Source organism: Ricinus communis, chromosome 3, assembly GCF_019578655.1.
Source record: "Ricinus communis isolate WT05 ecotype wild-type chromosome 3, ASM1957865v1, whole genome shotgun sequence".
Taxonomy (NCBI): domain Eukaryota; kingdom Viridiplantae; phylum Streptophyta; class Magnoliopsida; order Malpighiales; family Euphorbiaceae; genus Ricinus; species Ricinus communis.
In genome coordinates, this window is record NC_063258.1 from 1,168,476 (window position 1) to 1,181,002 (window position 12,527).

Below are 12,527 nucleotides of genomic sequence, written 5' to 3' on the forward strand. Positions count from 1 at the left end.
TACGGATACATGTCATCCTTCGACTGCTAATATATCATATATGGATACATAGTCATAATAAGTGGCGCAAGCCATGGTTTTCTTCCTTAGTATGGTCAAAATTTAAAATAAAAATCAATAACGAAAATATAAAATATAGTGATATAATTAAATGACTATGTCAAATTTTAAAAATTTACTAAATGTTTTCTAGTATTACACAATTAGTTCATTTATCCTTAATTTCTTTAAGTAACAATCCATTTATGAGCTCTTGAAACTGTAAATTATAATGTAACTTTGGTTAGATTTTGCTAAAGGTGTGTTTCTAAAGGTGGAAATAGGATTAGCTTTTAGACAGTATCTGTCATGTTCAAATATTTTATTGTATGTAATAATAAAACTTGAAATGTATTACATAGCTTTTCAAATGACAAATCTATATTTATTATTAAATATCCTAAAACATATCATTTCATCTATAATCTATTAAAAGAAAAAATTTATAAGTTTAATGTTTTTAATTTTTTAATTTTTTTTAATTTTGGTGTTTAATTCTTTTTATTCAATTAAGTGTTTCAATCTGATAAAAATATTAATATAATATCTCTAACTAGTTTAGGATTAAAGTATGTGAATTATTTTAAACAACGAATTGACTTAAATACTCTCTTTTAAAATAATTTTGTATTTTTTTTCCATTTTTAATACAATTTTTATTTTTCTGCTTTTCAAAGTATTAATTCTATTTTTTCATTCATCCAAAAAATATAAAAAATCAAACGTTATATTTTATTTTTTATTTTCTTGTATTTATCTTATAAAAAATAAAAATAAAATATATTATTTATCTTAAAACAACAGGTGAATAGGGAGAGGGAGGTATTAGATTTTCTTTTTAAAAAATGAGTTCTTAGAAATAAAAAAATAATGAGTAAATTTCTAATTTTTAACAAATTTAAAAAAATTAATCAGAAATCTTTACTATTTTAGTGCTTTAAAAAGTTTTGACAAAAATAAAAAGAAGATAAAAAGTAAGATGAAGGGAGAATAAACAATAAAAAAATTATAATTTGATAAGGAGTGAAGATGTTTAAATTATTTCATATATAAAATGAGTTAAATTATTATTTTAATCTGTAAAATCTATAAGAAACATCATAATCATAAATTATAATTTGATAAGGAATAAAAATGTTTAAATCATTTCATGTATAAAATGAGTTAAATTATTATTTTAACCTGTAAAATCTGCAAGAAATATCATAATCTACATAAATTAGTAAGTTCAGACATTTGATCGAACAAACAAACAGTTCAAACACTAAAATAAAAAAAATAAAAAAGCTAAGATATTGAATTTGTAATTATTCATTATTAAAATTTAAAAAATATCTCTTGCGTGACATAAAATCATCTATAAGTGAATCTATATATACTAAAATCTTTAGTAATTTTCTTTTCAAAATGGGATAGTTACATTTTTTTAGTATCTAAACTTGTCAAGAAATAATAATTAAATAATTGAATTTTTAAAACTAATAATTGAGTATGGCAACCTGTAAAAGAATAATAAAATGGTGGATTTAACAAGTGATTTTCAAGTTGCCCTTAAAATTCTTTCATACATGGATGAGAGAGCAAAATTATTGAACACATAAAAAACTAAAGTAAATTTATTATTGACATATGACATTAAGGTAAATTTTATCTCATATATATTTTTGGAACCTCTTTTTCTCAACTTTCTTTTCCTAACCTTTTATTTCCTTCATCTTTCGTTTTGCTTTCTTTATTTCTATTGTAAGGAAAAGGTTACAAGAGTAATGATGATCTTTACTTACGTTAGACGCATTGTGTAGAGATCATGGACTAATAGAAATCTAATAGTCCAAATCTAGGTTTATTTTGGTATCCTTTCTTGTTCTTAAGGATGATAATTTTGATGCTCAATATTGCAAAAAGAATTCAAAATGAATAAGGTTTTAAGATTTCATCAATTAGAAGTGATCATAGAAAAGAATTTGAAAACAAAAGTGTTAAATATTTTTTTGATGTAAGCGCTATCTCTCACAACTTCTCTTTTCCTAGAACTCCTTAACAAAATGAGGTAGTTAAGAGAAAGAGTAAAATGTCGGTTGAGGGGGCAAGAACAATGTTCAATGAGTATAGCTTGCCTAAATACTTTTGAATGGAAGCCATCAATTTCACTTGCTATATTTCAAAAGAAATTTTATAAGATCTATTTTAAACAAATCTCCCTATGAGCTATGAAATAATAAAAAACCTAAGATTTCAAATCTAAGGTTATTTGATTAAAAATGCTTTATATTAAATACTAAAGAAAAACTTAGGAAATTCAATTCTAAAATGGTTAAGGGCATCTTTTGAAGATATGCCAATACTTGCAAATCTAATAGAATCTTTAATAAAACAACTTTAGTAGTTAAAGAATCAATGCATGTTATATTTACTGAGTTTAATCCTCTTGAGCTGAGTAAGGTAGTTGTTAACGTTGTAAATGCTGTAATATTGGAGGAGCTTAATCATCAATAAGCATCCAATAATGAAGTTCAAGTAACTCAACCTATTTTAGAGTATAAAAAATAAGAAGTGGAGGAGCCCTTTCCAACTCAAATGGTATCTACAACACTTGTGGGATTGGACAAGGATTGACAATTTAAGGTGCATCCTAAATAGCTTATTCTAAGAGAGCTATCAAAAGGGGTATCCACTAGATCTTCTTTTAGACATCTTAATTATTTAGTTTTTCTTTCTCAAATCATGCCTAAAATTTTTTTAGATGCTTTAAATGATGAATATTAGGTCCTTCCTATGTAAGATGAATTCAATTAATTTTAAAGGAATAAGGTGCGACATTTAGTCCCGTGACCTAAGAACATCATATTATTTGCACTAAGTGGGCTTTTGGAAACAGACTTGATAAATTAGGTGCTATAACAAGGAAAAGACTAGGTAGTGACTAAAGGTCACAACCAGGAGAAAAGCATAGATTATGATGAAAAACCGTTGTCCTGGTTACAAGTTTTTGAAGCCATTAGATGTCACTTGCATTTGCATCACATATAAATTTCAAACTATTTCAACTAGAAGTAAATATTGCCTTTTAAAATGGTTATATTTATGAGAAAATTTAAGTTGATCCCCTTCCTAATTTTGAACATCTCAAATTTTCTTATAATCTTTTCAATCCTAGAGCTTAGTTTGAAAGATTGAGCTCTTCTCTTTTAGAAAAATAGTTTTTCAAATGAAAAGGTTGACACAACATGTTATCCTCATTGTATGATACTATGTTGATGACATTATATTTGGTACTATTAATGAATATATCTGTGATGAGTGTTCTAAGTGCATGTAAAGTGAGTTAGAGATGAGTATGACACGGGAGCTTAATTTTTTTGGACTCCAAATCAAGCAATGGCTGAAGAAATCTTTATTAATCGAGCCAAATACAATAAATATTTACTCAAAAGATTTAGGATAGATGCAGCAAAGTCTGGCAAGACTTCTACAAGCACTACCATCAAACTAGATAAGGATGAAAACATTAAGGCAGTTGATAAAAAGAGATATCGAGGTATTGATCGATAATCTTTTTTATCTTATCACAACTAGACTTGTTATTTTGTCTGACATATGTTTGTGCCCACATTTTTTATCTTATCCTGAAGAGCCTCACTTGCATTTGATCAAAAAGAATTTGAAATATCTCATTGACACTTAATACTTAGGACTTTAGTATCCTAAGAATATTTTCTTTGACTTACTTGCTTATTGGGATGAGGATTATGTTGGCAGGATGAATTTCTTTACTCAAATAGTAATATCCCATATATTGTCATCTAAGCTCAAACTTGTTTAAAAAATCTTTGAAATGAAGTTATTTTTTCTCTATATTTCCTCTGCTTCATGGCTGGAAATTTCTTTACCCACTTGTGAATCCCTAAAACATTTTGATAGTAAGGTTCACAATTGTGACTCCAACCTTTGAAAATTAAACTTCACAGCTATGGACATTCTTTCATAGGTGTGAAGCTACGTGTTCTACAAATTAATTTTCTAACGGCTCCTTTTGAAAAATTCATTCATTCCTCTTAGTTCTCCCAAAAAGAGACTGTTACAACCCCAAAACCCTAGAATTTCTAGCTTGTCTTGCTCTTAAGGCAAATAAGGATATGACTTTCCAGTTGAATAGGGAAGAGAAAACCCTAACTACATCTCAATTTGTTGTTATCTTTGAATTATCTTTTGAATATGCTCTTTTATGGCATGAGATTATAGAATTTTCTCTGGGTAGTACTTGGCATAAATTGGCTCAAGAAGACTTTTGGAATGTGAGGACTACAAAGGCATCTTGTATAGTTAAGCCTGCCTTCAAATATATCCATAGGTTTATGTCTTACTCCATCTATGGTAGGGGAGATAGTAATGGAGCAGTTAGGAAAATCAAGTTCTTCTTCTTATGGTGTATGCATCACAATGTAAAAGTAGCTTATAGCCATTGGTCGACAAAGTACTTGTTTTTAATTCCTTAAAAGAAAGCTGGTGACATTGTAATTGATGGTTTGATCACTAAAATAACATAGTTTCTTGAGTGCTTTAATCCTAAAGGCTATTGCTTCCCACCACTCAAGAGAAGTAAAAGTGCTCATATTAACTTCTCAAGCTTGGTCAAAATGGAGATGATTAAAGAAGTAGATCCCAATGTGTATTTTTTCTTGAATGCCCACAGGGAACTAATTTGGAAAGAAGGTGACTCCAAGAAGATGAGGCAAGGTGGTGGTGAGCCCTTTAGGAAGTGCTCACAGAATTATGGAGTTGGGGATTCGTCATATTCCTCCATTGATTTTGTGTGCAATAAATTATTATCCACTTTGATGCAAAGCTAGATGCTAAGTTTGGTGAATTGAGCTCACTTTGATTGTTTGGAAGGTTACTATGATAATCTAAGAGCCAATGTTGACTACATCAAACGTCATTTTCCCTTCTCCTCTTCGTAATTAAAATTTTTTATAAATTTTTTATTTCTATATTTTGTAGCTTTTGATATTTGTCGGACACATTTTCTTTCATTTTGCTTTGTGCTTTTCTTTTTCTTTTTCTCTGGCCGATGTTTCTTTTTGTTAGTGATAGATAGGGAGAAAATCTAGGTTGTTATTCATGTTCTTGTATTGATGTTTGTCAATGTAATTATTATTTTGTATCTTGTACATAAGTAAGAGGGAGTTTTCCAATATTTACTTTGTTTCTTTATTAATTATTTGTCACCATTAAAAAAAGAGATTGTGGAACTTTAAGGGTTTTAAACCTATTCTGATGGCCGTAAATAATTAAATTAAACTATTAATATTTTTCTTTAAGGATATATGTGCAAAGTTAATAGGAAAATTTCTTCAAATCTAAAGAAATTAAAAAATTAGGAAAATTCACGCACCTGATGGCCTTGATTTGATGCTCGTGAAGTTCATTTCCACCCCTCGACTTTCATTAAGCTAAAAGCCACTCTCGGATAGAAGACTTCATGGCTTATTTCACATCCGTGAAGGCCATCATTCAAACCCACAAAGAATTCTTCATACCCGTTAATGACTTAGGACCTAAAAGCATAGAAGACTTCATGACTTAAGTTTACTTTATGAAGCAAGTGCACTCATGCTTGTGATAAGTATTTCATAGCCGTGAATGGCTATCTTCCACTAAGAATGAAGAAAATAACAAAAGGCCTCACAACATGTTGTCCCACCTATAAATCAAAGGCTCTATGCTCGTGAAGTAGGATTTACACCCGTGGCAAAATCCAAGCCTTTCGAATATGATTCCACGCTAAAGTTTTACACTCGTGAAACTGCATTTATATTGGTGGTTGAGTGGCTAATTTTCAATTAATGAAGCTCCACCGACTCTTTTTCTCTTAAGGCTATATAAAGTTCATTTTAGACAATTATAGGTTAATTAAGAACATTTATTTGGAGCTTCATATTGTAATTACTCTCAACAATTAATAAACCTTCATTATTTCTTTTTGTAATCAAGTCTCAAGATAGAGCTTGGTTCTTGGATATTTGAGTGAATAATTCTTGTATTCAAAGTTTAAATTGTAAACTTGAGTGAGTGGATAAAGAATTTATTGCTCTTGTATCTAAGTTTGAATATCTTAGATTGTAGGTTCAAGTATGAGCCAAATAGGAAAGAAACACTTGGGTATAAGTTTTATATGAGCTGGTAAAGACTTAAAAAATTTATCTGCACCTAAAGTATATAGTTAGTGGATTCAGACTCTCAATTGCAATTGAGGAGATGAAGTAGGTTAGAAGAGTCAAACCTCTACAAAATTAACTCTTCATTTCTCTAAAAGAAAATCTTTCTTTCACTACATCTTCTTCACCTGTTAGATAATTTTTTTTAATTGCCTATTTCATTCCTTAAAGCACTAATTCATTCCTCCCTTCTTGTGTGCTTGTGGTCTTTCATTGAGCATTAAAATTATTATTAGTATTTTGATACTTAATTTCTTACCTTTTTATTTTATTAGTCTTAACTTAAAACTATTTTGATTTTGTAGCTTAGTAATGACTAAATAAGGACTTGAACATATAATAGATTTGTTTAGGTTTCTGTTTGGATTGAGGAGGCAAAGAATGAAATTTAGCAACATGTAAAGATGGCTTATACTAGGCAGGCACAATATGTAGATTGACACACCATGGGTAGGTGGGCTCACTAGGGTGTGTCAACCAACATAAATGGGTCTACATACTCCCAAACTTGATTCAAATGCATTTAGTCTATCTTAAAATTCATGGTGTCCAACCATTTTGAAGAATCTATATTTCTCATAGCTTGCTCATAGGTATTATGGTCATTTGAATGATAATTTTCTTAATGAATAATTCTTGCATATTATCATATAGAAGATCTAATCTCTATGGTCCTCAAGATGTTTTATTAGATTTACGTGGTGCTTACGTGATGAAAGGATCAATAGATAATGGATCATCATTAGGCAAGTGTGTCTCAATTTGTTGTTTGCTCAATATTTTATCAAGTTTTACTTTATTACTCATACTTTTATCTTGAATAAACTCTTTTTCAAGAAAAATAGTATCTCTATTGATAACAACTCTTTATTCATCAAGTAGATAGAAGTAGTATCCAAGAGTTTTCTTTGGATATCCAACACACCTTCCATTAACAGATTTTTCTTCTTATTTATTTGCTTTAAGTTTCATGATGCAAGCCTACACTCCTAATTCTTAATGTGCTTAAGACTTGGAGTGCTACCAATCCATATATCACATGGAGTAGTAAAGAGAACCTTAGAAAGAACTCTATTAACAAGTTGTTTTTAAAGTATAGCCTCAAAATGAAATAGGAAGGTTAATGTATCTCATTATGGACCGTACTAATATATATCATTATAGACCATACCATAAATAATGTAATGTGAGCCCTAAACACTAAGTTTGGAGTGAGCTTGGATAAAACTCCATTGTGATTGTGTTAGAGTATAGTAGAATATCCAATTAGAGATTGGAGAGTGGATATAGGGTTGGTTAATACCCGAATCACTATAAATTATGTGCTCTTTATTCTTCTCTATTCTTCTACTCATTCCTATCAAAACTTTAATTGGTAACCGTTCTCACATTCACTAATTCAATCCTCCTTCTTGGTTTATAAGGGCAAACCAATAGTATCAGATTAAGGACTCTTCATTAAGCTTAAGTAAGAAGAGTTAAAGATTAAGATGGTCAACAAAGGGATACATCATCAAAGATCATACTTCGATGGGTCCAATTATGTCCATTGGAAGTACAATATAGATATCTACTTGGATAATGATACTATAGATGTTTGGGATTGTATCAGAAAAGAATGGAAGACATTAAAGAAAAATAAAGATAGCATAGATATTTTTCCAGATAGAGATGATTGGGTGGATGCTTAAAAAAAAAAAGCAAATGGCAAAAACAAGAGAGCGATGATCATTCTTCTTAGTTTCTTGTCTAGAGAGGAATTTGAGAGAGTTTCACATTTTTCCACTGTATATAAGATTTTGAAGATCTTGGAGAACTACCATGAAGGTACTAATTAAGTCAAGTCTAAGAAAATCAAAACTCTTTGTGATAGAATATGAGCTATTCAAGATGAAGTTTAATGAGAGCATCACCAACATGCCAACCAGCTTATCATCATCATTAACAATTTGAGAAAGTTGGATAAGCACTATGAACTTATTGACATCAACAACAAGATCATTAAAGGACTATGGTTTAAGAGTGTCAAGTATTAAAAAAGATAATGAGGACTTAGGGAATGTGTCAATGGATGAGCTTATTGGCAAGCCATTTACCTATGAGATGGCTCTTAAGAAAGAAGAAGAGCAAGAAAAGGAAAGACAAGTATAAAGGAAGCCTTTGACTCTTAAAAGCTCCATAAGGCAACGACAAGAGAGTAATAGTTCTAGTGCATTCGAATCTAGTAAAGATGAGGATGAAGATTTAGCTATGCACTCAAGGAGATACAGAGAGATGATGGAAAATATGAAAAGGAAAAAGAGGCCCTTCTAGAAGTCATCCTCCAATCCAACTCAAGCTTTAAAGATAATAAAGAGAAGAAGACTTATCTCACTTGCCATGGTTGTGAGAAGCAAGAGTACATCAAAGTTGTTTACTACAAGAGCAAAAACAAGAAAAAGTTTGAAAAGGAGAAGGAAAAGAAAAAAGCCTTCAAAGCAACATGGGATGACTCTTCATCAAGTGAAGATGAAGAAGAAGAAGTGACCAACCTATGTTTCATGGCACTTGAAGATGACTCCAATGAGGTATTTTCCATATCCCACTCTTCTAATGATTTAGATTGTGAAATTAATATGCATTGTGTGGATGATAATGAGCTTATTCAAGTCATGAACTTAAAGTGCAAAAAATATCGTTTGAAAATAATGATTTGCAAAGATAAACGCTCAAAGTTTGAGCTTTAAAATATCTTCAAAAATAATTTTTTTTGCTTACATCTTCAAATGATAACTCAAAGAAGTCTTTAAGTGACCTCTCATCTCAAACCTCATATTTAAAATCTCTTTTAAAAAAATGACACTTTAGAATTGGAGGTTAAGAGTTGAGAGGTTCAATTTCTAAATTTTATAAAGGAAAGAAAGCTTTAGATACATTATTTGTGTCTCAAATACCTCCTTTAATCAAATATTGTTTAGGGTTTAATGGTGCATCATCATCTACCTCATCCCTTCTTATATCCAAATTTGTGAAGGACTCAACAATATAAACCTCTTCAATTAAGGGTGTTGATAAAAAGGTCAAAGCACACATTACAGCTCCTAATCCTAAGAAAAGGGAAAGAGCTACATAAGTTCTAAAGGCTAAACTTGAAGGAAAAATCATGCATTAATATATAAGAAACATACATCTAATCACACACCTAAAATATATTCTTAAGTGCATAATAAAATAAAGGGTGTGTTGAGAACCAACTCTCAAACATAGAGGCATGTGAACAAAAGAAAGTTCAAGCCCACTGTTCAGTGTCGCTATTGCATGAAATTTGGTTATATATTGTGTTTTGCTATGTTAAGAAGACTCATCTCCAACTAGGAGAGACTTTCATGACTAACCCCTAAGGACCCGAAATGGTTTGGGTACTGTGACGGTGGTTTCGGGCGTGCACCCAAGTGTCTTTAGCGACAACGACACTGTAAGGTTTTTCAACCTAATCGAGAACACGCTAATTAGTCACTGAGATTAATGCAAAGATGAGAGTCGCCACCCGGGTAATCACCGGGACACTCTTACTAATGAGTGGTGTTTCTCAAATTCCATAAGGAAGCTTATGCTACAGGGTCTAGAAATGGATCCGGAAGCTAACTTCCTTATTTGTATATATTAGTCTTTAATTTTATTATTTAACAAATTATTCCCTATGAATGCAAGCAGTTTTTACTCAGACATACCAAAAAACACATATAATACACCTAAGTCTAGCTCATTTTATTCAAGCCCAGATCATATTCAAGTTTGTTGGCCTAGTTTACTAATTAATTATGTATATAACCCATCTAGTCTAGGTCAATTACATGTTATGCTTTGAATTTCTAGCCTTTAGACCTAATTGACTACTTATTATGATTAGGCCCGTTCATTGTGATCTTAATTCTAATTAAGCTCAAGACCTAACTAAACATGCTATAGCGCTCTAAATCTTATCACATAACACATATTTAATTAACTATGCAATAAATAAAATAAAGGCAGAAAGTAAAATATAATTATTATAATCCGACCTACAACTACGATTGCAAAAAAAAGACCTAAAAACTATACAAAAGCTAAAATAGATCTAAAATTATCCAAGAAATTAAAAGAATTATTGGGCTTGAACAACCGCTTGTTCTAGAATTTCAAGTTGGCTTTCGTCAATTCATCAGTACATTTTTCCATCTTCACAGCCGAATTTCACAATCACAAATAGTAAAATCAATTAGAATAAGAGAAAATAGAATAAAAACATAAAAATAAAAGTAACATAAGTCAATTAAACGATCAAAGTCCTAAATTGATAAAAATTCTAAATACAATAAACTAACATATGACAATCATTAATATAATCATATTTAACATTGTTTAATTACCTAATCATAATGGAATTTAAATCTTAATATTAGTCCTATACCATGTTTTTAATTAGATCCAAAATCCTAATTAGCAAAATATTAGATTTCAAAACCTTAGAGTATTTATTATCAGATTCAAAATCCAATAATCATGCATATTCACAAAAATTCTAATCTAATCATACTGATCAAAAATTAAAATTCTAATCATGTTTCTAAAAGCAAATAATCAAAAGAAAATAAAAAAAAAATAAAAGAACCGATTTTATGATGATAGTGAATGTATGAATGGAGGAATCCTCAGGTTGTCACCATAGTTGGTAGATCTACAAGTCTCAAGCGATGAGGATGCAATTGAATCGAAGACCGAAAATGAATTCAATGTTAAATCTGATGTAGAGAAATCTTATGTCGATTGAGAAATAGGTTTTCAAAATGATTCTTTCTTTAGTGGCTTGTTTCCTAAAACCATTCTTTCTTAGTGGCTTGAATCGTTTCTTGTCAACTAAGAATGACGGACTTTTTCTTTCTTCTCTCTGGTTTTTCTCTGTATATTTTTTTTTCAGTGTCTCTCAAGTATCAATCTCACTTACTGCCAAATTTTAGCTCTTGACTGTTAGCCTTTAACTCTAATCATCTCTTTCTATTTATAGAGGTAGAGCTTCAAGGGAAACCCTAAAGGAAGCGATAGATTTTAGGAATATATCAATAAATATCAAATTTTATTTTTAAAATTTAGATAATTATCAATGAAAATGATGATTATCATCAAGGAAACCTTCTAGAATCTGTACCTGGACGTGAAATTATTGCAAAAATGATGTTGGAGTGCAAAAAACCCAATCAGCTTTGTGTAGAGCCGATGGCTCATACAGAGCTAATTGGCTCTCTGTAGAGGAGTTAAAAAAGTTCAATTAGGTCCCTGAATTTGTGAAAACTGTCATTTTGACCCTCAAAAATTGATTTTTCTTGACAACTAGGTCCAAATTGATTTTAAAAAGATAATTCCAGCTGGATTAATCTCGAATCTAGCCTCGGATTTGTCTATCCTTCATCTCCCATGACTTGAAAAGATAGTAACTCTCATCAAAGGGTTTTTCATTTTTCCCTCGATACTAGATCCGAAAAAGGGGTCTTGACAGTTGCCCCCGATTTGTCAAAATTTATGAGCATGCAAATGCTTTAAATAAATTAAGAAAAATTATAAATATCAAGGATATGACAAAAGGATATGTGAGCTCTGGAAGCAACGCTTCGTAAACTTAAAATTTGAATCAGTAATTCAATATGGGGGCCATGCCGCTTGAGTTGAGGACTTAGCCTGCTTAGGTTGAGGACTTCGCCTTCTTAGATTGAGGACTTCGCCTGCTTGAGTTGAGGACTTTGCCTACTTGGATCGAGGACTTCGCCTGCTTGAGTTGAGGACTTCGCCTGCTTCGATTGAGGACTTCGCTTGTTTGGATTAAGGATTTCATATGCTTTTCAGAAAATTATGCTTGTTGAATTGGGACTACGCTCATCGAATTGGGACTCACACTGATTAAATTATGATTGCAAAGACTTTCCTTTAGCTATTTTCTATTATAGGAAATAATTTACCATGTCGAGTCAATTTGGTAAATTTTCACTTTCAGGTATTTAAAGTTTCTTACCTCGAGGTACAATCTGATTTGTTTTAATACTTTCCGGAAGCTATACTGGCATTAGGCCCATCCAGGGACTAAACTGTAATTTTGTTGGATCAAGGACCAAACTTGTAATTCTCCTAGAAATCTCCGCCTTAAGGTGTCAATCGGGCTTCTATGTGTCTTCTGAGAACTTGTACTAACTATTTGGACTAAAACTTGGTTTTGACAAGTCGAGAACCTAAATGACATTTTTGCCTTCCTTAAGACATATA